Source organism: Papio anubis, chromosome 18, assembly GCF_008728515.1.
Source record: "Papio anubis isolate 15944 chromosome 18, Panubis1.0, whole genome shotgun sequence".
Taxonomy (NCBI): Eukaryota; Metazoa; Chordata; class Mammalia; order Primates; family Cercopithecidae; genus Papio; species Papio anubis.
In genome coordinates, this window is record NC_044993.1 from 38,354,554 (window position 1) to 38,380,710 (window position 26,157).

The 26,157-nt window shown below is 40.3% G+C and overlaps 1 long non-coding RNA gene across 1 annotated transcript in view; it reads left to right on the plus strand.

Annotated features, from left to right (window-relative positions):
• The window catches only part of LOC103880432, a 33,007-nt gene extending 9,014 nt beyond the window's left edge, over positions 1–23,993 (plus strand). Inside the window, exons 2-3 of the long non-coding RNA XR_641449.4 lie at positions 21,353–21,447; positions 23,701–23,993. This is a non-coding gene — a long non-coding RNA (uncharacterized LOC103880432). The remainder of the gene's footprint in view (positions 1–21,352; positions 21,448–23,700) is intronic.
• Positions 23,994–26,157: the final 2,164 nt, after the last annotated feature.

The window sequence follows — 26,157 nt, forward strand, 5'->3', positions numbered from 1 at the left end:
AAGCAGGAGAATCACTTGCACCCGGGAAGCAGAGGTGCAGTGAGCTGAGATTGTGCCATTGCACTCCAGCCTGGGCAGCAAGAGCAAAACTCCGTCTCGGAAAAAGGAAAAAAAGGAAAAAGACAAGCTGAGTTTAGCAAGAATCCTACTCATATGGAAGTCATATTCATTGAGCACTTCCTACATGCAGAGTTCGATATTATTTATTGTTCCTTAAAATAATGCCCAACATTGCTCAACCATAATTGTCAATGACATTTGATGGATGGATGATCCAATGAACAGGCATTTGAAATATCTTTGTAACTTCCTATTTAATTATGTTTGTACATAATTAACTCATGTTGTTATCTAAAAAACAGAAACATGAACTTTTACTTTAAAAAGGGTACATATCAAGAAGATCTTGAGATAAAGGTGTGAGTGCACATGTTTGATTTGAGAGGTGATCTCAGGAGACACCAGTAGAGGAGAGTGAATGAAAAGGCAATCCTTGGGACATAGATGAGGAGGTTTCCACTATAGACAAGCAGGAGTCAGTGTCCATATGGGAAAACATGTTTCAGAGTTGGCCCACCCAAGAAGTCGGGAAGCTGGGGTGTGCACCAACTCCCATTTATTGGTGGCTGAGGGATGCTCCCATGGATGGCAACTGCCCAGCAATTCCAGTCTGCCCTGGACTCTAGCTCAGCTGCTCCCATTTCCAGAGGCATACGACCAGCAAGACTTCTTTAGTAGGAATGGCGAGTGTCAAGGTCGTATGGATGAGGCATCTTCTGTACCTGCTACTGACAAGCATATCAAGTAATTTACTACTACTTTTTTGATATCTACATCAGAAATGCCTCTGTACTGTTGCTTAATCTGTAATCTCAGCATAGGACACTATTATCTCTCTCTCTCTCTCTGTCAATTCACAGGCATCATAGCTAGGAAGCCAACCACAGATTAAATAACCCATCAATATTTTTTAAATAAACAAATAAACAAATAACATATCACTCAAGGCCCAGTTCAAATCTCACTTCCTTCAAGAAATGCTCTCTAAGTCAGCACGGTGGTTCACACTTGTAATCTCAGCACTTTGGGAGGCTGAGGTGGGTGGATTGCTTGATCCCAAGAGTTTGAGACCAGCCTGGGCAGCATGGCAAAACCCTGTCTCTACAAAAAACACAAAAATTAGCTGGGTTTGGTAGCACATGCCTGTAGTTCCAGCTACTCAGGAGGCTGAGGTGGGAGGATCACCTGAGCCCGGGGAAATCAAGGCTGCAGTGAGTGGTGTTGGTGCCACTGCATGCCAGCCTGGGCTACAGAGTGAGACCCTGTCACAAAAAAAGAAATACTCTGTAATTTTCCCTTAGAAATACTTTCTAAATTTCCCAGAACACTTTGCACTTCAATTATAGCCCCTTGCTCTTCATCTTTTCTTCTTGAGAATAATTTGCCTGTTCCTGGGCCCGCAGCTTATCAGCAAGGATCTAGTCAACACAGGCAGAGTGAGAGTCAGCAGTTTTTAGCTATCATCTGTGACTAGGTGGGTGAGCCTAATTTTCAGGCGCAGTACTAGGAAGCTTCTTGCTCCTGTGTTCATGCTTCTAAGCCATGCTATTCCAGTTCAACTTTCACAGCAACGAAGCCAATCTTGATTTGTGTGACTTCTCTGCTTTTGTCAATTGGTTCTGAACTCAGGCGGGAAAGAAGGTTCTTATTTATTGTGTCCCTCTCAAATTCCTACCCATATATTGCAGAGACTTCAAGCTTCCAAAACAGTATTGGAAGGAACACTTCCACAATCCAAGGACAGTATTGGAAGGAACACTTCCACAATCCAAGGCATTTAGGATTCTCATGGATAATAACCCCTGCTGAAGGTGACCTCTTGATGAAAATGCCTACAAACTGATGAAGAAACAAACCACCATGAGGGAGAGTCAGCATGTGCCACAATGAGAGAATGCACTGCCCTGATTGCAGAGAGAACAGAAAAATCTGTATATGACATATGTGCTCCTTCAAATATAATCCCAGTCCACTCTCTGCAGGGTAGAAAGAGCGATATTATCAAAAAACACAAATCAGATACCTCCCACATCCCATCCCTGCTTAATCTTCTGCGATGGCTTCCCATTGTGCTTAGAATAAACGTAAGCTTTCTAGGTTATCCTGTAGGTGTGGGCCCTCCCAACCTCACCAGCTGGATTCAAAAACACCTGTCAACTCCATCTCCTCACAAGTTTTTCAGATTCTAGAACACATCATTCCTTGCGCATATTGATTCTTCAGCCCAGAACTCCTTCCTGGTTCTTCTTTAGGCATCTAGTTTCCCTATACTTTTATTCTCTAGAATTCACCTCAATCATTAATTTCTCGCAGAAGATTCCTCTGACCATCCTCCTGAGGTCAAATCTTTTTATTTACTTGTCAACTCTTATTACATGCATAGCACCAAGTTCCTTTTCTTCCCCATATTTATCAGAATTGTGTGTCTACCATTGTGTGGTCATTTCATCAAGGTTATTCAGTGGAACGTTTACTCTTTTAAGTCAAACTCTGTTCTTTGGCCGGATGCGGTGGCTCACTCTTGTGATCCCAGCACTTTGGGAGGCCAAGGCGGGCAGATCACGAGGTCAGGAGTTTGAGACCAGCTTGCTCAATATGGTGAAACCCCATCTCTACTAAAAATACAAAAAAAATTAGCCAAGCATAGTGACATGCGCCTGTAGTCTCAGCCACTTAGGAGGCGGGGAGAATTGCTTGAACCTGGGAGGCGGAGGTTGCAGTGATCCGAGATTGCACCACTGCGCTCCAGCCTGGATGACAGAGCAAGACTCTGTCTCGAAAAAAAAAAGTCTGTTCTTTGCATCCTCTGTACCTAATATTGTGCTCAGTGTCATGAAGATGCCTCTTGAATGTCTCTTGTATGAGTGGGTAAGTAGATGTCTCTTGAATGAATGAGTGTGGCAGACCCATTTATCAGCTGCTGTGAGTGTGACCTGATCATGGCTCACAACTGCACCCCTTCCCTGGAGAATTGCCTTTGGCTGATAAAGGTCACCTCAATGGAAGAATAAATGCCCTAGAGCAGTCTGAAGCTAATGACTGTTGATATGAGTACAAAAAGCTGGTTTCCCACAAGGAGATGTCACTTCCCACCCTTTAGGATGGCTACAATGAAAAAGATAGATAATGACAAGTGTTGGTGAGGATGTGGAGAAATTGGAACCCACATTCATTACTGGTGGGAATGTAAAACGTGCGGCCACTGTGGAAAACAGTTTGGTAGTTTCTCAAAAAGTTAAATGTAGAATTATCATATCATTCAGCAATTCTACTCCTATGTACATACTCAAGGGAATTGAAAGAAGTATTTAAACAAAAACCTTGTACACAAATATTTATAGAAGAACTTTCAGTAGTGCCAAAATGTGGAAACCACCCAAATGTCCATCAACCGATGAATGGATAAACAAAATGTGCTGGGGCATTGTGGCTCACACCTGTAATCCCTGCACTTTGGGAGGCCGAGGAGGGCAGATCACTTGAGGTCAGGAGTTCAAGACCAGCCTGGTCAACATGACAAAACCCCATCTCTACTAAAAATACAAAAATAGCCAGGTGTGGTGGTGCACACCTGTAATTCCAGTTATTCAGGAGGCTGAGGCACGAGAATCACTTGAACCCAGGAGGTGGAAGCTGCAGTGAGCTGAGATCATACCACTGTACTCCAGCCTGGGTGACAAAGTGAGATTCTATCTCAAAAAAAAAAAAAAGTAGCATATGCATGCAATGAAATACTATTCAGTCTTAAAAAGAAATGAGTACATATGCAAATCCATAGGGACAGAAAGCAGATGAGTGGTTGCCAGGGGCTGAAGGGAGGAGAGAATGGGAGTGAAAACTAATGGATGTAGGATTTCCTTTTAGGGTGAAGAAAAAGTACCAAAATTAGACAGTGATTCTGGTTGCACAACATTGTGAATGTACCTAATGCTACTACTCAATTGTACACTTTAAAATGGTTAAAATGGTATTTTATCTTATGTATATTTTATCACAATTTGTATTGTTTTTTAACAATTTTTTTGTTTTAGATTCAGGGGGTACCTGTGCAAGTTTGTTACATGGGTATGTTGTGTGTTGCTGAGGTTTGAGTTTCTAATGATCCTGTTGCCCAAGCAGCAAACCTAGTACCAGATGGGTAGCTTTCAACCCTTGCTCCCCTCCTCCCCTTCCCCCTTTTAGAATCCCTAGTATCAGCCGGGCACGGTGGCTCATGCCTGTAATCCCAGCACTTTGGGAGGCTGAGGTGGCAGATCACGAGGTCAGGAGATCAAGACTATCCTGGCTAACATGGTGAAACCCTATCTCTACTAAAACTACAAAAAAATTAGCCAGGTGTGGTGGCACACACCTGTAGTCCCAGCTACTTGGAAGGCTGAGGCAGGAGAATCACTTGAACCCAGGAGGTGGAGGTTGCAGTGAGCCAAGATTGCATCACTGCACTTCAGCCTGGGCAACAGAGTCAGACCCCATCTCAAAAAAAAAAAAAAGAATGCCTTGTATCTGTTACCCTAACTTTGTGTCCATTTGTAACCAATGTTTAGCCCCTACTCATAGGTGAGAACACGTGGTATTTGGTTTTCTGTTTCTACATTAATTTGCTTACATCCATGTTGCTGCAAAGGATGTTATTTCATTCCTTTTTATGGCTGTATAGTATTCCATGGTGTATATGTGCCACATTTTCTTTGTAAAATCCACCACTGATGAGCACCTAGGTTGATTCCATTTGTTTGCTATTATGTGACAACTTTTAGAAAGAGCTGGCACTTTGCTGCCTCAAGGCAAAGATGGCCCTGTGTTTGGACACATGCTCCAGCATCCCGCACTGATCAGGCCAACTTTAGACCTTACCTGGCACATCCTTGCTCGGCTCTTCCTCTCCCCTATCTGGTACTCTTCTCTCCCTTTCAGGTTTCTCCTAAGAGCAGTCCCTCCCTCAATTAAAAAATGGCATTTTAATCCTTCTCTCAGACTCCACTTTTATGGAGCATGACCTAAAACCATAAGTGCACCAGTGGATAAAATAAATGTGTAAATAAGTTTTTAAATTTTTTATTTCTTTATTTTTCTTTCTTTAGTTTAGAAATGGGGTCCCACTGTGTCACTCAGGTTGGTGTGCATTGGCATAATCATAGCTCACTGCAGTTTCCAACCTCTGACCTCAAGCAAACCTCTTGCATCAGCCCCCAAGTAGGTAGGACTACAGGCAGGCACCAACTCACCTGGATGATTTTTTTTAAGTTTTGTAGAGACAGGATCTTGCTATGTTGCCCAGGCTAATCTTGAACTTCTTGGTCTCAAGCAATCTTCCCACTTCAGTTTCCAAAATGCTGGGATTACAGGCATGAGCCACTGCATTCAGACTACATAATTTTTGTAAATGCTCAAGCCCGCTAAGCTTGGAGCTGGGATTCAAACCCAGATGAGGTTAACTCCAAAGTCCACTCTCTAACTACTGGGGTGCCTTCCCTAATGAGTTCACTGAGGAAAATATGGCTTTGTGTGGACAAGACTGTGGAGCTGATGATGTTCCTTTAGGGTCCACACTTCTGCCCCTTTTCAAGCAGATATTCTTTGAATATCTGCACCTCAGACTAAATGGTTTTTATCTTAGTGGTTTTTTTCTCTGCAACATCAAGCCCTGTGTAACTATTAAAACACACACACACACACACACACACACACACACACACAGAGAAAACAGCCCATCCCCCAGCCCTTCCATGTAACAGAGAAGTTACTGTATCTAGAAACCCAGCTGTCCAAACTGAGATCGCCAGTCTCCAAGCATATAGAAAGATTGGATTAACTCATTTGTCCTTGTGAAGACATTAATATTGTTCCATCACTGAGCAGCTGAAACCCCTGATAAATCTCTATTTAAAGGCAAATTTGTAAATGCCTAAGTGTAGTCATAATAATAGTGTTGTAATTCTTATTGAACATGCTCAGAGCGGTGGATTATTTATAGCATCGTGTTCAACGTCAAACACTTCAGAACACAAATTATAAACTCTTAGAGTTTGGGGGAAGTTTATAGAAAAGGAGACAATAGAAGTAAAATCTAATTTGGGGGAATAATGGTGAGAAATTACTCAACCAAATTAGAAATCAGTTTTACTCACTTCGTGGATGGTGTCCAGACTGACAAAGGAGAAGGAAGATGGATGGTTTTCCTGTAAATGCCACTAGCAGACAGAAACAATCTAGTATGTTCCAATTCCTCATTCCTCTACATGGCTAGATGTGAGTGAGAAGGCATCTTTGTTGCCTATTGCGATGTAAGAAAGAGCCATAAAGTCTCAATGGCGCTTAATAATAAGCTTTATTTCTCACTCATCCATCTGTAGTTTGATCGGAGCTGAACTGATCTTGTCTGAACCTAGCTGGGCCTGGTTCTGGGCAACAACTTAGATTCAGGTATGTTCTCCATTTCTCTACTCTCCCGAGGCTGGCAGGTACCTGAGACATGGTCTTCTCATGGTGGTGGCAGGCGTTAAGACCGCAAGACAAACACACTGACACATGTCAAACTTCTATGCTTGTCACATCTACCAATGTCCCATTGGCCAAAGTAAATCCCATAGTTAAATTCAAGGTCAAGAAGTAGGTAAGGCTACTCTGTCCACTTTAAGGACAAAATAAGGCTGTAGTTACACTAATTTACTATGGAATGTATCAGTCCCTTAAGTTGCCATAGCAAAATAACATAAACTAGATGGTTTATAAATTACAGAAATTTATTTCTCACAGTTGTGGAGGCTGGGAAGTCCAAGAGCAAAGCAGATTCGGTGTCAGGTAAGGGCCTACTTTCTGGCTTAGACACAGTGCCTCTTTGTGACATCTTCACATGGTGGAAGTAACAGGAGATTCCTGTCAGGTCTCTTTTGTAAGAGCATAAATTCCATTCATGAAGGTCCCACCTTCATGACCTAATTACCTCCCAAAGGCAATACCTCTGAATATCATCATTTTGAGGGTTGGGATTTTAACATAATAATACTGGGGGGACACAAACATTCAAATCATAGCCTGGAGGAATGAGGACATAGAGACATAATTAAGTCTATTGCAGAGAGCCAATACTACCCAAATAGTGCTATAGTGCTTTTTTTTTTCTTTAGACCCAGAAAATAGAAAAAACATTATTAACAAGAGTTTTTGTTTGCCTAATTCTGATAATAATAGCTATCTCTCTTTGGGGAACTACCCGTCCCCTTTCTATATATAATTTAGTTAGGGCTGATCTTCTCTGGCCTCTAGGAAACAACAAGAAATGGGAGACTGGCCAATCAGAGGAATTCATCCTCTTGGCCATATGGTTTCATTCAGGGACGAGCATGTGACCTATGATGAGGCAATAGAAGCCAAGCTTGGGACTTTGGATAAAGCTGCCTAAAAAGCTCTTTCTGAATATGCACAGCATGTTAAAGTTTGAAAATAAAATTTAGTAACTGTCTTGGTTCATTTTGTGTTGTTAGAACACCCAAGGCTGAGTAATTTATAAAGAAAAAAGGTTTATTTTTGGATCATGATTCTGATCCAAAAAAGAAAGTTAAAGATTGGGCATCTGCTTCTGGCAAGGGCCTCAGGGCCTGTTTTTCAAGCCTTTCCAACCTCTTTCCCTACATACACATCACTTTCTGAGAAAAGTTTCATATGGCACTATCAGTCTGGGTTTCTCTCTAACTTCTCAGTCATGAAGTGACTTCATTCTTACAGTTTTACCTCTTGAACTCAGAAAATCATTTTAGAAACATCACTATTGTCATGGCAACATTAGTTAAATTAAAATGTTCTAAAGTTTTAAAGCATTACCAGTTTAGATGGAAGCCAGAGATATTTCTTAAAAATGCTCTAAGAACCAAACAAAAAGGAGATTCCAGAAAGTAAATTAAATGCATAAGTGCAAACATTGTTTGTGCTCGAAAACCAAATGTTGGATGCCAGATGATAAGAAAAATGGGTAGTTATAATATAAAAGGTTGATAAAAAAAAGATTGGATATTTCTATAATCTACTTTCCTGCCTCTCCAATTAATAGTAAATTTATTATGGTTTTCCTCATGATGATTTAGAATGCCAAGTTTTCAGTCTTAAAACCTCAGGGCAGATAAACATTTTAGGTGATTAAAAAACACACACACACACACACACACATTTAGAAAATAATGTTCTCAGAGGCCTGCGGAAAGAAATTCACAACATTCTTTACAATTTCATTACAGAAGATGAATAAATGTCTGTCAAATTAGCTTTGCTCAATCTCATAAATGGTGAAAATGCAAAAACAAATGCAAATAGCAAAGCACAATTTGTTTCCCTTCAGTCGAGTGATTGGAAAGATTCTGGTTTCTGCTATATGCAATGCAAGGCCCCATCAGAAATGTCAGCTCTGGATCCAGCTAGCATAATAGTCATCCCTGAGGCAATTATATGTGTGTAAGGAAGAGGTGGGAGGAGGAAAGGGAGAAGGGCTGCAATAAGGACTCTATGTTTGCCTCTGGAATTTCCTAACTCTGTGCCTTCATGAAGTAATCTTGAAAGCCCCATATCCAAAAATCACAGTTCTAGAAGTGTTTGATCTACATTCCAGCAACCAAGCTCGTTACCTAGATACAGGTGGTTTAAGTTAATGTAAGCATGATTATCATTGTTAATTGTCTTATTTAGTATATCAGCAGTATTGCTATGTAATAACCCCATGGCTCACTGGCTTAAAACAGCCACGAATGCCTGGGAGTCAGCTGATCTAGACTAATGGGCTGTAGGCGGCTCTGCACCACAAGTCTCTCATCCTCTCCTGAGAGCAATGGGCTATCCCAGGCATGCCCTTCTCATGGCATTAGTAGAAGTGAAAGGGATCAAGCAGAAACAATAGGGCCTCTTGAGGCCTGGGTTTCAACCTGGCATATCATCACTTATGCCTCATGCTAGTGAGCAAAGTAAGTCACGTGGCCAAGCCAAGCACCAAGGGTTGCAAAATATACGTCTCCCCTTTTGTGGAGGAACCTCAAAGTCACACAGCAAAGGACAGGCAGAGAGGATAAAATGAAGAATTGGAGCTATTAATTCAATCTATTATTTTAATTTAAAAATATTTATTCATATATTTATTTCCCCTTATTCATTCTTTTTTTATTCATTCTTTCAATAAATATTTACTGAGCAGAAAATGTAACACATGAGCCAGGTGTGGTGGAATGCACCTGTACTCCCAGCTACTCTGGAGGTTGAGGCGGAAGGATCACTTGAGCCCAAGAGTTCAAGTTCAGCCTGGGTAACATAGCAAGACCATACCTCTAAACTTGCATTTTCATACAATAATAAATACGTAAACAAATAACTAAAACAATAGAACGTTATCATAAGTTCTGTGAAGGAAATAAAGAACATTGATAAAAATAATGCAATAATGGAAGAGATGAGGTGGCTAATTCAAAAAGTGTGGTAAGAGAAGCTCATATTCCCTATTCCATTTATCTGCTACCTGATTCATGTATGTAGTGAAGTCATGAAAACCCAACATTTAGTGCTGGCTGTACACCACTTTATTTGATGCCAGTCCTGAAACATGTTGATTAACCCAGGAGTATTAAAAATATTAAAAGCCCTCATAGTTATCTGATGCCTTACATTTACAATATGTTTTTTCAACTATTGCATCGTTTGAGTTTCATGGTGTTTCTTGTCAATAGTCTGGGTAGGAATTAGATAGCAAAGCATGGGTAATAGAGGATGATGTGAGGCATAGGGAGAAGGATGGTCCCAAGAGGACTAAAGTTTACTCTCCAGGAGAAAAAGAAAATAATGAGAATCAGGTAATGGATGAGAGGTAGAGAAGATTTTGTAGGTTGGCAAGAGGTATGGAAGCTAATGCATCAAACACGTGGTTGTTGACATCTAAATACCCCTCCCACACAAATCATCACGGGGCACAAGGCAGTGTGAAGAAAGGATGGAAGGAAGATTTGCTGGCTTCACATATTGCCCCTTAGTTATTATTAAGTTTTATCTTTTCGCAGAATTACCATTCAATCCAGCAATCCCATTAGTAGGTACATACGCAAAGGAAAAGAAATCATTCTACCAAAAAGACACATACACTTGTATGTTCATCACAGCACTGTTCACAATAGCAGAGACATGGAATCAACCTAGGTGCCCATCAACAGTGAACTGGATAAAGAAAATGTGGTACGTATACCCCATGAAATTCTACATAGCCATAAACACGGAACAGAATCACGTCTTTTGCACCATCACAGATGCAACTAGAGGTCATTATCCTGAGCAAATTAATGCAGAAGCAGAAAACCAAATACCACATATTCTCACTTACAAGTGGAAGCTAAACATTGAGTATACATGGACATAAAGAGGAGCACAATAGACACCGGGGGCTACTAGAAGAGGGAGAGTGGGAGGAGGGCAAGGGCTGAAAAATGGCCTATCAAGTACTATGCTCACTACCTGGGTGACAGGATCATTGTGTACCAAACCTCAGTAACATGCAATGGACTCCCTTGAACCTAAAATAAAAGTTGAAAAAAATAAATAAATAAATAAAAGTAAATCAGGTCAAACATGAAAAATAATTTATGTTTTCCTTAAAACATAATAGAGTGACATCATTTTACCTTTTTTTTCAGTAACAGTCAGTAAAATGCATACAAAAGAAAGATGACTACCTGGTCTAAAAGAGATGAAATTCTTAAGTGAAAAGCACAATGAACAAAACAATATAGATAGGCATATATAGTTTGGGGGTTTTTTTGTTTCTTTTTTGTTGTTTGTTTTTGATACGGAGTCATGCTCTGTTGTGTAGGTTAGAGTGTGGTGGCCCCATCTCAGTTCACTGCAAGCTCCGCCTCCCAGGTTCACGCCATTTTCCCATCTCAGGCTCCCCAGTAGCTAGGACTACAGGTGCCCACCACCACACCCAGCTAATTTTGTTTTTGTATTTTCAGTAGAGACGGGGTTTCACCATGTTAGCCAGGATGGTCTCAATCTCCTGAACTCGTGATCAGCCTGCCCTGACTTCCTAAAGTGCTGGGATTACAGGCCTGAGCCACCATGCCCAGCCAGTTTTTTTTTTGTTGTTTTTTTTTTTTTTTCGTTTTTTTTTTTTTGAGATTGGGAAACAGCAACTTGGTGCAGTGAGATGATGGGAGAAAGGTCTCTGGTGTCTGGTGTCTGAGCATTATGGGCCCCATGCCTCTTCCCTGTGGTTGACCTCCCATTCCACCAGAGATGGGAATTGTGGAATCGAGGCAATGTATGTTTGGGGTGCAATGTCTATTTGTTTTAAAATCAGATGTGGCAGGAGTGTTGTGGGTTTCCCCCCACCCTGGGAATGTTGTGTGTGGCTTTTATTATTTTATTTTTAAAACATTCAAATTACAGTTTCCCTTTCTTCTTTGCCCACTAAGAAGAGTAGGCAGAATTCAACTGATACTGACTTTTACTAAGACAAATTCTAGATTTATTGACCTGAGAAATAAATATTAATAGAGGTTAAATTGGGGTCAATTTTTACTGCAAGAGATGATAAATCTTGATATATTTCTCATGGTTGGTTTGTCAATATATTCTCTGTGGTGTCCATGAACTCCCCATCATCAGATTCTCCCGAGAAAAAGGCTGGCTCACAAGAGGATGTCAGAAGAGTGACATCTCCCTCATCAGCCCTTTGCCTTTTAAGGTACTTAGGACACACAATTGCATTGTATCCTAGCTTGTTTTTTATAAGGCTTTGACCACAGCCAAGGTCAAATCATGTGTCTAAAAAAATAATGACACCACACACATAACACAAACACACACACAACCCTCTCTCTCACACACACACACACACACACATTTCATCCTCTCCAGGCCACCGACTGCAGTAAGACAAAGGTATAGAACCTGGTTAGTACATTCTATGACTTTATTTAAGGAAGGAATTTCTGCTTGCTCATCCACTAAAACTCTGAGGATGAGATTCTCTCCCTTAGTCTATCCACCTATTTTTGATTTACTATTAAAAGAATGGTGATGGATAATTCATTTGACAAATACTGACTTCCGAGTAATTACTCCTACCTCACACTTACATATGCCAGGCATTTTAAAACCTTTTTATATATAACTCATTCATTACTCACAACCACCCTATAAGCAAGGCACAATTATTTTGCTTCCTCATCCCATATACATGGGATGAGGAAACTGAGACACAAAGAAGCTAAGAAATTTGTCCCAAGTAACACAGTCAAGATCTATCTGAACTCTGGTAGTTGGGTTGTGAGTATATAAATCGTCAGAACCTCTTCCCACATCACATCTCACAATGCTTGGTACTGAGAGTACCGCAATGAGGGTACTGAGAGTACCGCAATGAGGGTACTGACATTCGTGTGCTTATATATGTGCTTGTATGCATTCAGAAATGATGGGAAGAATACAGAAATCTCAAAGTTAGCAGCTGTTACATCTAGCTGGTAGGAACTCAGGGTTTTGTTCCTTTTTCTTTGTCCTTGTTTCCTACACTTCCCTCAGTTTTCTTTGTAAGGTAATATGGATAGTCCAAGAAATCTGCAAATAAGTGCAAATTAGTAAGGAGGGAAAATGCATTATAGTGCATTACAATTTTTTAAAGTGTACAATTTAATAAGCTTTAACATATATTTGCACATGTGACACATACTCATCATGGACCATATCCATTGCCCGCAAACATTTCCTCGTGCCTCTTTGTAAGCCTTCCTTCTTGCCTCTATAAGGATTAGTTTGCATTTTTTAGAATTGTGTATACATGGGATCATACAGTGTGCATTTGCAATCTGGCTTCTTTCACTCCGTTATGTTACTTTTGATCGATCAAAGTTGCTGCGTGTATCAAAGTTCATTTCTTTCTATTGCCAAGTAGTACTCTACTGTATGGATTACAATTTAAATTGCCACTCAGAGATTAAGTTTGAGAGTCAGAAATGAGCAAGAGGATGTTCAAGGGACTGCAAGAAAGGATGCTTCCTTTAGAAGAAATCTAAAGCCAGTGCAGAAAGAGTTCCAGGACACAGTTCCATTATCAATTAGTAACACCTCTGAATAAGTGAGGAATTGATCCAGTTGCTAATAACAGAAAACCTGACCTAACAGTAGCTTAAACAGAAGTTAGTTTGTCTATCTAGCTATCTGTCCACTGATTTAAGTTTTTCCATAACAAGGGATCCAGGGAGAGGTGAGAGCTTGTGTTGGTTCAGAGGCTCAGAAATATGGCCAATGCTGCTCTCAGGAACTAGCTCCTATCGGTCTGCAGCTCTGTCCTCAGCACATCAGGATTAGTCTTATGCTTTGTCATTGCACGCATCATGGCTCCCATCACATGCCATCAACAATGTCAACACTTGGTATTGTCAGGGTTATTTTTTAGTTTTAGCCATTCTGTGGCCATGTGGTGATATCTTATTGTGGTTTTTGTTTTCCTGTTTTGTTTTGTTTTGTTTTGTTTTGTTTGAGATGGAGTCTCGCTCTGTCTCCCAGGCTGGAGTGCAGTGGCACAATCTTGGCACACTGCAAACTCTGCCTCCCAGGTTCAAGTGATTCTCATGCCTCAGCCTCCCGAGTAGCTGGGATATCAGGTACTCACCACCATGCATGACTAATTTTTGTATTGTTAGTAGAGACAGGGTTTCACTATGTTGGCCGGGCTTGTTCTGAACTCCTGACCTTGTGATCCATCCGCCTCAGCCTCCCAAAGTGCTGGGATTACAGACATGAGCCACTACACCCAGCCCTTATCATGGTTTTAATTTGAATGTATCTGTTGTACAGTATGATTATTGGTTATTTTATAACTTCCTTTCTGAATGCTTGTCCCATCAAACATTCACAAATGAGAATTCAGGTCTTTTGCCCATTTTATGTTTTGTTTGGATATTTTTGCTTATTCACATGTGGGAATTATTTATTTATTCTGGATATAAATCCTCTATTGAATATAACTTTACTCTCTTCCATGTATACTACACAAACAAAAAGTATACAAAAATTAATATGGATTTATAAGTGTGTGATTAAACACTTATTCAAGTATATTGCCTCACTTCATTTAGGATCTTGCAAACAGTCTGCATATTGAATAAAATTCTAAGTCTTTGCCTGTTACCATATGCATAAAATAATATAGGGACTACTTTTTATTGTCAATACTCATCATTTGTGATACATTTAAGAGAAATTAAATTAAGCTATAAAGTTTTAACTTGATTATAAAATAATATTTGTGTCCCTTATCATGAAAAGATAAAAAGTAATGTGGGATTTGCCCTAGCCTTTATTTGGAATGATGCCTAACTCCAAGGATAACTCACTTGTGGGAGGAAGATGATAGTTTAGTAACTGGAACTTCCATTATGTTAAGGCCGATGTTCTGTGATTAAAATCAGGGACAACTCAAATAAGAGGTTGAAATTTCTTTTTCCATCTCCAACGATTTAAAGCTTTGAAGTTAAGTATAGTTAAACGCAAGGTCTATGTGTAGCAGCTTTACCATTTGACCATGCATGATAAATATTAGTGGAGATACGCCCACGCTAATAAGGACTGTATCTCTTTGTTAACTTCAAGCCTGCTTGTCTTCTGAAGAGGCACATTGGCACATTGCATGTATATACTCTGTGTCAGTTCTCATCACCAGTCTGTGGGTTGTAACTACAAAGCATGAGAGATGCCTTGTAAAATAATAACAATACAACTTTATTTCTTGCCCTCTGAGTCATTAAAGGAAACAGAGTGTGTTTTGAGGCAGTTTTAATATGTGCGTTTTTTAAATTTAAAAAATGATTATTTGTTTACAGTGTGTACGTGAATTCTCAGTTTACTAAAATGTTAATTGAGAGCTCTTTACTGACCGTCTACCGTATGCTCAGAATTGTGCTGAACAGAATGAAAGATATAGAAAAGTATATTGAAGGAAAGAGATGGCATTAACATTTTTGGAACAATTGGAGAACAAATTGGTAAGATTTGTGATAGACTCTAAGTATGATAGAAGTTCAACAAAGAGAAAATCCCAGTGTAGAGAAGCAACGGGGAAAGGTGGGACTTAACTCGGTCTTAAATCTGAGACAGAATTGGGATTAAAGACTGGGGAAAAAAAAAAAAAAAAAACCATGAGCAAAGACCCCCAAATTCAGTAGCTTAAAGGAGACTGAAGATTATTCTCTTGCATAAAAGTCCACGGGAGAATGGATCTCTATATCATGGGTAGCTCTGCTGCATGTGGTCATTCAGGGACCCAGGTCTCTTCCATTAGTTGCTCCACAATGCCATAGGGCAAAGGTTCTTAAACTGTGGTCCTCGGGAACTTGTTAGAAATTAGCTAGAAACTGAGTAGCAAGTCTATGGGCTCTGGGGCTGAGATCCCTGAACATACTCTTCTTAAGCTGAAGGCTGAAAAGAAGAAAACTGACATTTTCTAAGAGGTTATGTGATGCAGCAGAAAAAGAATGACTTTGAAAACGTGTGTTTACATTTCAATTCTGCCACTATGCTCTCCATCAGACCCCACTGATATAATTTTCTTATTTGTCAAATTACTGTTCTCCCTCATATTTCAATTTATGTTTTATTTTAAGTAAAGTAAGTGGTATAAAGTTAAACACATAATAAGAGCCAAACAAAAGGTAGTTATTATCATTGAATACCCTCTAAGGGCCAGGCACTTTGTTAGATGTCTCACATGTGATTTCCTCACAAATATTAGCAATGATACTGTGATTATGATATTTTCATATCAACTTTACAAATAATAAAACCAAAGCTTAGTGAGTAAGTATCTTGTCCAATATCGTAGTATAAGTAGCAGGAAGAAAACCCAGACTGATCATGCCACAAATTATATGCTTTTCTATTAGGTTTTCACTTTAGTCTTACGTTTTGGAGTTAATGCCTCTGAGTCATGCAAACTATTGGGCCTTTTGATGGCCTTTGGCCATCAACTCAACAAAGCAACTAAACTCATTCCTCAAGGATATTTTCAAGGGGCTTATGGGTCTAGATTCAACATCCCAATTCCTTTACTTCCAGCAGAAGTTCCTGGTGATGCCATCTCTCTCTGTTTTCCAAGGAGAGCTAACCATATAAGCCACAGAATTTCTCAGAAGGCTTCCCACCTCCAAATCCCATGAGCTTACCAAATTTCACTTGTCTTTGACCTCTTGAAAATAAATTCAAGTGAAACTCTTGAGTCCCCAAATATTTATTAAGTTCAGATCTGTACCTAGTGCTAAGCCAAAGGAAAGCAATTTACATTCCAGTAGCTTTACACTAAATTCTAAATAATCTTACAGTGAAGTGATGCCATTTTTACAATCATCCGCTTTACTCACAGGGAGACCAGAAAACACATACAAATACAAACTTACACGTATTGTTGAGAAACTCATGAAAGTCTCCATATTAACATGTTCTATTTTTATTTTAATCCCAATGTTCCTTGGTGTACTGGATAGTATTCCATAGTCACAGCTTAATATGGGGTGTTACTCCTCTTTTACAAGGTGTTAGCAGTGATTATACCATGAAAGCTCCCTTGATATAATCCCAGTCCATGTCCTCACCCATTTATGGCAATCAGTAGTTTTTAGGAGAAAACTACTAATCATCTAAGCCTGAGAAAAGTTGGCTGAGACTGGGGAAGGATTCACTGGGTAACCTCTTGATTATTTTATAACATCTCTTGCATTAATCTTGTATTTCAAAAGCCCAAAGAATCACACATATCAATGTCTAAGAGTTCCTAAAAGTGAGAAACTGATTCATGACCACTAACACACACACACACAGTTGAGTTACACACCAGAACACTAATTTGAACCATGATAATGTCATACATTTGTTCATGTATTTAACATATATTTATTATCTGCCTACTGACAGAAAGACACTATCTTAGATACTACAGACATAGCAGAAAACAGAAAATAAAACAGACATTGTCATTACCTTAATGGAGACAGCATACTAGTTGGGGTACAGGTATTAATCAAATAAGAGCTGTAACAATGATGTGTGCTTCTACAGGAAGGTTCACAACGCCAAGACAGCCTAGAGATAGAGCGACATGGCTCAGTCTCGAAGTCAGGGAAGGCTTTGAGGAAATGGCCTTGGAGCTGACATCTGCAAAAGGAGTAAACTCAGGGAAGAGGGAGGGAAAGACATTCTACACAGAAAGGTTATAACTGCAAAGGCTATTTTTTAAAAATGCCCAAAAACTTGGAAGTAAGGCAAAAGGATAAATGCTTGTCTTTTCAAAGTCCCAATGGAGTGCTGGTTAAAAGGCTCACCTGAGGATTATTTAATTCTCCAGGGCAGGACCAGCAAGTTTTTTATGTAAAGGCCCAGAGAGTAAATATTTCAAACTTTATTTTAAAACCGAACCATATGTATTTCTGTGAAGTATTCTTCTTTGTTTGGGGGGATTGTTTGTTTGTTTGTTTGTTTTGAGACAAGGTCTCACCATCACCCAGGCTAGAGTCCAGCGGTGCAATCACGGCTCACCATAGCCTTGACCTCCCCGGGCTAAGCCATCCTCCCACCTCGGGTTACCAAGTAGCTGGGACTACAGGGTGCACACCACCATGCCCAGCTAATTTTGCTTTTTGTTTTTTGTGGAGACAAGGTCTCACCATGTTTCCCAAGCTGGTCTGGAACTCCTGGGTTCAAGCGATCCTTCTGCTGAGGCTTCCCAAAGTGGTGGGATGACAGGAGTAAGCCATGGTGCCTGGCCCGTTTCGCAGGATTGTCTTCATAATCCTTTAAACATGTGAAAAAAATAAATAAATAAAACATCCTTTGCTCTCAAGTTGTACAAAAGTAGTCCACAAGCTTCATTTGGCCTGTGGGCCATAGTTCGCCAACCCCTGTTCTAGGAGAACCCACCTTTGTTTGCTATTTTCTTTACTATTGACTAAGGCCCAGACTCTGGGAAGTCGTGATTAATTTGAAGATATTTTTGTGTACAAGAGATGCAAATTTCTGCTGGTGAAAAAAGAAAATAAAGGTTATGGTTTCATAGTGCTGTAGTCTTAATCCATTAACCACTTTTTTACCTAAACCAGCAATCTTACTCTAACTTTTTTTTCCTGTGCTGATAATTACACAGTTCTCAAACACTGCTTGGGCTAGCTTATAGGTTTCCTCCTTAATGAGTTAAATAAATCTTTGTACCTGTTTACTTTGTATTTGCGTAAGAGCCTTGTTCATTGCCTTTATAAAATGTTACTTTGACAGGCCCTATAGCAAAAGGGGGGATTGTTTGCACAAGGAATTGAAGACCAGGGTGGCTGGAGCAGAGACAGGAGTATATATAAGTCGATAGGTAGTGGCCTGCCCATATAGGGCAGTGTTGACATGTTAAGCAAGTTTGCTTTGAGCTTGAGAGCATTAGAAGACATTGAAGTATTAATCACATATAGTGGTGTGGGAGCTGTGTGTGTGTGTGTGTGCACGCATGTTGAGAGCGCAGGGGTGGCCATTCATATAATCATGCCACCCACAGTACAGAGAACAGACTGAAGGCATCCAGGCTGGAGGTGAGTCCAACCATTAAGAGGCTACTAAAATAGCCCAGGCAAGACAGTAAGGTCCCTTGATAAAGGTTATAGAGATGAGGACAACGATCATATCGGAGCAATATTTGGAGCGTTGTTTTTGGAGAATTCATAAAAGAGAAGAGCTGCCAAAGATGCTTGGTCATTCTTTCCATCTAGTGGAGCTTAATGTGATCCAAATGTGTTTTGATTCATTGACCATGCAAAGTCACCATCACAGGGATTCAAAACACTTGAATTCCTCCTTAGGGGTAACTCATTTCTTCTTTGTTAACATATTTATGTCTCCACATGGAAGCCATATTATAGTAAGAAGACTTCTTGGTGAAAAGAAGAGGAGGACTTATGATAGACAATGGAGACTTGGAAGGATGAGAGGGTGGGAGGCAGTGGATGATAAGAAATTACTTAATGGGTACAATGTATGTTATTTGGGTGATGCATACCCTAAAAGCCCTGACTTCACCACTATGCAGTTTATCCATGCAACAAAATTGCGCTTGCACCCCCAAAATTTATACACTTTTTTTTTTAAAAAAAGAAGAGGACTTCTGTGAAGTTAATATCTATTGGCATTGGATTGAGACTGCCAGAGATTTTAATTTGCAGTAATGATTGTCATCCCTAAGGAATCGAAAAGTCAAAAAGATAAAGTCAAGTTTATCTCCCAAAGTGTGTGTATGTCTCTGCAGCATTGAATTACATTCTAGAGCCCTCCTCTTCAAAGCTTTCATTGCTGATCAGCCTTTTAGTGGTAAAATACTTTTTCTTTAGACGCATAAAAATCTCCACGTTAAGTCTCCTCTAGAGGTTCTGGGAGCTTTTTTGTCTTTTGCGGTTGACTTTGCCTATCGCTGCTCTGTTTTCAGAGGGTACTCTTTCTTCATTTTCAGATCCTCAGGGCTGTCTAACTGTAGTCCCCAAGTTCTACAGCATTTGTTTTAAACGCTGTTCAAACTGGCAGTGCCATCAGCCCACACTATGCACTCCATGCAAAGTATCCTTAGCAAATTATGGAATGCCTCTAGTAGATAAAACATATTTTAATGAGTGAAGAGGTTAGTATTTCATAAACCCAAGAAAAGTGTAAACTGACTTCCACTATCAACAGTTTAAAATCAATTTGGAGGCATTTGGAAAGCATTTTAAAGAGCAACTAGGCATCAATAAAATTTAATTAATTGGTTCTATGGATGCACATGTAAATTGGGTGTTAATTATGCTAGCAATGCTCTTCCATTAAAAATTAAGCTCACGATTAGTAACTGAGAAAAACAAGCCGTCATTCTATAAACAAGTCTCATTCTGTTGTATTTGAACCCAACCTTTCGGTAATTAAATCATAACTCTACATTTACTCAGATGAATCTGAGCCCTGATGGATGGATGGTGAGTTAGCCAAGTGATCTTCCCTGGGCTGTTCCATAAAAACAATTGATAACTGAGGAGATAAGTTATGTGCAGTTGAGCTGCCCTTTAATACAGAACTATTGAATTATTGAAAATTCTTTCCTATCTAATTGACACCAAACAAAAGAATGGTCAACAATTGCAAGAGATATAGTGAAGATTAGTGATCATTTCAAAGCTGATGACATTTGAAGATGGAAGGCCTAGAACAAAAGGTTATAAGCTGGAAACGCCAAGTTCTTTCTACAATCCTGCTCCCCTCTCCCCGTCCTCCCTCCGCACACCAAATTCTTGTGTTTAGAGATAAAAATGCAGTGGGGGTTTTAAAGATATATTATAACTAAGCTATCATCCTTTTGGACTTCCTCAATTTATTTTTCTAGACTCCTTGGAAGTCAAAATATAATGTAGATCCAGAGCTGGTATGAATTCCCAATGGGCTTCCTTAATGGACAGAGAATTAGAGCTATATTTCAGGATTGGAAAGAATAAAATACTGAAAACACTTTACCCACACCACTTGGTTTCCTTTTTTCCAATAGATTTTTCCAAGGGAAATTGAGTCCATATGCTTTGATCCATCTTCTCAAGAATCATCAAGATGCTGTTTTATTAGCGCTATTTGGTGGGGCATTTTATCTATTTCAATGAGCCCTTTGATGTCCCATTTCTTAGTCGTGGAAAATTGGGTATGGAGAAAAGACAAAGATATACCCTCTCACTCCCTACACCCAACAAGAAAAAAAAAAAAAAAAAAAAGGGAAATGCTTCTAAGCCACAGAAAAGTTAGGGAAATTGCTCAGGGATTTTCCTAACTGAATAAATTACAATGCCTTGGCTTAAAAAAAAAAAAAATCAAACATCAGAAAAGCTTTAGTAATAGGATTCTGCTTTAGGTTGCTTTTTAAGAGGATGTCCTCATTTTCTTTTGAGACTGGCCTTTTTCATCTATTTCGCCTTTCTAAAATGCTACGGTGAGGGGGTGGCTGGTACCTGGTGGGAGAGAGATTCACATGCATAGGAAAATATTTAAGGAAGGAGGAAGCAGCCGTATTTGGATGATTTTGAATTTCTGCATTTCACTGTATTTTATTTCTACTGGTCTTTCATGAGACTAAGCCTTCCATCCCAGATTGTGTGTCATGCAGAGACCCTGGAACTTAGCAAATTTGAATCACTGTCTTGACCATCATTTAATTATATCACACGCATAGAAACCGATGCATGCTTCTGTGTACAAACATAAAAGTGAATATGTATATGTGCTTGTTCTCATGCAGACATGCTACTCCCAAACAGTGCCTTTGAATCAAGACCCAGTCATCACATTTGAAGAGAAAAGAAATATCCCTGACCGTGTTGGGACTTCATAGAGGTACTGCAGACATGGTTTCTTCATCTGTTCATAAAAGTTCTGCCATTGTCTATAGAACTGGATAGGAGTAAGAGATTGAAAGATTTGCATAGTCCTTTGGTAATCTGGCTAAACAAAGACTATTCATTACCTTTTTCTTTTAGCCCAAGTCTATTCTGTGAGTGCCTCCTGAGTGACTGTTTCTGTGCTAACTGCTAAAGTGCCTGGTGTAGAAGAAAAACTGTTTTATCTGCCTGTAGTCAGAGTGGAGGGGAAAAGGAAGCAAGTGATAAAGCCCCAAACAGTCAGAAGATTGTCTGGGAATGTGTTTGGCAAAATTGTGAAAATTTATTCAAACAAAAGGTCATAATCAGTCAATGTGCAAAACATTTTAAGGAGATCAACAGGTTAACTCACAATGTTATTGCAACAAGGTTACTATGAAGGTGAGATGAGTGAGATGCCTTCGGCACATAATTTAAGGAAGTGCTCACTCTCAGGCATCAACCCTGTACTTGCAGGACTGACAGGGAGCACCTATTCTCATAAAGTGAGGGAAATTATCACCCATTTTACAGTTGAAGAAACTGAGGCTTGGGGCTGGGGGAGTGTCTCAAGAAACATTTTTACTAAATGACAAATCCAGGATTGTATTATCCTATTTTCACATTGCTATAAAGAACTACCTGAGACTGGGTAATTTATAAAGAAAGCAGATTTAATTAACTCAACAGTTCCACATGGCTGGGGAGGCCTCAGGAAACTTACAGTCATGGCGGACGTTGAAGGGGAAGTAAGCAGCTTCTCACAAGGCAGCCAGCAGGAGAGAGAGCGAGCAAGGAAGGGAGTGCCACACTTTAAACCCATCAGATATTATCAGAACTCACTATCACGAGAACAGCAAAAGGAAAATTAGCCCCAATGATCCAATGGTCTCCCACCAGACCCCTCCTCCAACACATGGGGATTACTATTTGGGATGAGAATTGGGTGGGGGACACAGAGCCAAATCATATCAAGGGCTTTGGGTCTCCAGAGATTGCCTCTTAACCAGCATGGATGCTGAGTAATGACCTTCAGCTACTTAGAAAAGGTGACGTAGAGATGGAAAGTAGAAAAAGTAGGGAAGGAAGGGCATCTGGAGAGGAGAAAGGAAAATAATATATCTGACAAGCCAGACAGTGCCAAGAAAGAAAAGAATCCCCATGCTGCCAGATGGGATGAGGAAAAGAGATTGCACACAGTCCTAGGGTAACTGGAGTTGTATCAGCTTCTGGGCAGTCCTTTTATTGATCAAACAGTCTTTCTTCTTTCCTCATGTCAGCTACCCAAACCAAGGAGAATAACAATGTGAATCATCTTTCCACCTGTTGTATGGGGCCAGCAATTATTTTTTTAGCTTGACGCGTTAACCCACCTGCTCCCTGTGGCCCTGGGATGCTCTGCCATCCCCCATGGCTGCCAGTTCACTTAGGGTAGACTTATGGCAGAGGGATGTCAATTTTGCTTGAACTGCTCAATCACTGCTGACATTTTGTTAACCATCCTATGAACTTCTCAAGCCTGAAGTAGCAGCAACTTGTGCCCTTGAAAACTGAACAGAAAACAACCGTATTGATTTTCTACTATCAACAAGGAAAAGACAATTTCTCTTTCCTGAGAATGTTCATAATGCATTTCACACCACTTATTCTCGGCAGTCCACCTCTTCCTGATATAGTGTTGGGCCTCTTTAAACCCCTGCTGTTTTAGACTCTGCTTGAGTTAACCCTGAAATACCAGCACCATCTTGAGGCCTTCCAGTTTCCAGATAGAAATGTTCATCAGTGCTGAACTGACAGCCTACTTAGGCAAGGGAGCTGTGATCATTTAGAAATTACGAAGGAACTCAGGCCTGGATGAGGGGATTGGGGTTGGGACCCCAGGAATCTCTTTTAGTAAAATTCTCTTTTAAAAGAACATATCTCTTTGGTTTATTAAAAGCACGAATGATGTCCATATGAAATTTTGGAGATACATCCGCGTATACACTGACCAAACTGATTGAATAGGAAGATCATTATTCAGTAATTTTTTACCACTCATGGAACCATTCTAGCTAAGTCAAGGCCCAAGATTTCATTTGTGAATGATTATTCCAAATTACCAGGCCTTTCTTTTCTTTTTCAACTTGCATTTAAAAAAATAAAATAAAATAAAAAACCTATCAGGCATGCCCTAATAGTTCCTTTTTTTTTTTTTTTTTTTTTTTGACATTTCCAACGTACCAAAAAGAGACTGCAAGGAACCGAAAGAGATTCAAGAAGCTTGAAAAAGCAAGCCTGACCCTCTGGGACAACTGTAGTGTCAAAAGCAGTCAATATTTATGCCTAGCAACCTTGACAATATCCTTTTAATTAAAATCAATGGAGAAATAAAACATGCATTAGAATGCACGTGGGATCACTCACCTCATGAGACAGAGAAGGCTCCGATATTATGCGTGGTGTGATTATGACAAGACACAGGACCTTCTGTTTGAGACATGGCTTCTGGTGTTTGCAATTAGATCTGTTCTTTTGATGGTTGTTTTCATTTAGTGTTATTATTTTTGTTTTTAGTTGTTTGTTGGTTTCTCATTTGGTGCAACTTTCTTGAGACACATGTTAAAACACACACACAAAACAATCTTAGCTTGGTGTGGTGGTTCACTCCTGCAATCCCCAGGACTTTGGGAGGCCAAGGAGAGAAGGTTTCTTGAGCCCAGGAGTTCGAGACCAGCCTGGCCCAGCTGGCGAAACCTTGTCTCTACCAAAAATGCAAAAATTAGCCGGGCATTGTGGTTGGCACCTGTAATCCTGGCTACTCAGGAGGCTGAGGCAAGAGAATTGCTTGAACCTGGGAGGCAGAGGTTGCAGTGAGCTGAGATCGTGCCACTGCACTCCAGCCTGGGTGATAGAGCAAGACTGTCTCAAAAAAAAAAAAAAAAAAAAAAAAAAAGAAAGAAAGAAAGAAAGAAAAGAAAGAAATTTAAAGAATTTGCTGGGTGTGATGGCACATGCCTGTAGACCCAGCTACTGGGTAGGCTGAGGTAGGATCACCTGAGCATGCTGAGGCTTAAGGGAGTTATGATTGTGCCAGTATGGGTGACAGGGCAAGACCCTGTCTCAAAAAGAAAAATTAAAATAGAAACTTCTTATAAAGTCAGATAATATGTTCATCAGGTACAAACTAAAATCTAGATTTGATGTGGCAATTGAAAAAAACAGAGAAAGAGACCACAGAGTTTAGAAGAATGGTGTTCTCTTGGTAGTTCTGCCGCCAACTAGCCATATGACCTTGAGGGGTGAGTGGGGGCATCATAGGCAACATCTTTGAGTCTCAGCTACCCCTTCTCTAAAATGAAATGGTTAGTCTCAATTCTATGAGGTGTTTTTTTTTTTTTTTTTTTTTTGAGACGGAGTCTCGCTCTGTCGCCCAGGCTGGAGTGCAGTGGCCGGATCTCAGCTCACTGCAAGCTCCGCCTCCCGGGTTCACGCCATTCTCCTGCCTCAGCCTCCTGAGTAGCTGGGACTACAGGCGCCTGCCACCTTGGCCGGCTAGTTTTTTGTATTTTTAGTAGAGACGGGGTTTCACCGTGTTAGCCAGGATGGTCTCGATTTCCTGACCTCGTGATCGGCCCGTCTCGGCCTCCCAAAGTGCCGGGATTACAGGCTTGAGCCACCGCGCGCGGCCGAGTTTTTTTTTGTTTGTTTTTTGTTTTTTGTTTTTTGGCCCCCTGTAAACATTCTATTAGACCAGTGATTTTTAAAGTAATAGCAACTACTGTTCGTTGAACACTCCCCATGTATAATGCAAGAACTCTCTCAGTCAATCTTTACCGCAAGCCTGTGAGATAGCAGGTCCCATTATAGTTTCCATTTTATGGATGTGGAAACTGAAGCTGAAGAGATGGAGTCATTCTCGTGTGTCACCAGCTGGCTGAAGCGTGAGTATATTCAAAGGCCATGAGCATCACCATTGTCTCACACCACTTCCCTGGAATCTCTGGAATGCAGAAGGGGCTTAGGTACTAGAGATGCCCCTAGTTTCCCTCTGTAGACTTTGAAGGGTCTTCTGACTGTGCCTTCCAGCTAGCAGATTTCTCTTGAGCTCACTTGGCTTGGGGGCACTTCACTTAACTTCAGGCCACTTCCACTGGTGCAGAGTTCACCTAACCTGAACCAGGACAACTTTTCTATACATCCAGATTTTGTTTCAAAGGTTCTCATGCAGGCAGGCTTAACAATGACAAGTTAAGTTTCCCAAGAATAGAAGGCAATTTAACACTGTCCTCTCTGGCAGGGCCAGGCAGATTAACCATCAGGTATCAGTGCTTTATAAAATCCAAGCATCACAGAGGTATTTTTGTTTGTTTGCTTTTCTCATGTGGCTGGGCTCCTCTCAGATTGCAGAGAGCCGCCTCTCTGGAGCTTGCAGGACGACTGTCATGTTGTTAAAAGCTTCCCTTCCTTATCTCACTTCCTAATCGCCAAAGAGCGATTTGAGAGCCTTCAACACTGGTTTTTCCTCTTCAAGGATCTGCTAGTGCTGGACTAATTAATGGAAAGGGCCCGGAGATGAGTTCCCTCAAAAATTATGGAATGTTCTAATCAGACGGGTAAGCAAAAAGCTTGACCTCTAGGTCAGAGGGTCACTCTCAAATAATACGATGGATTCCACTATTACTGTCATTTTATGTTACTCCAAAAG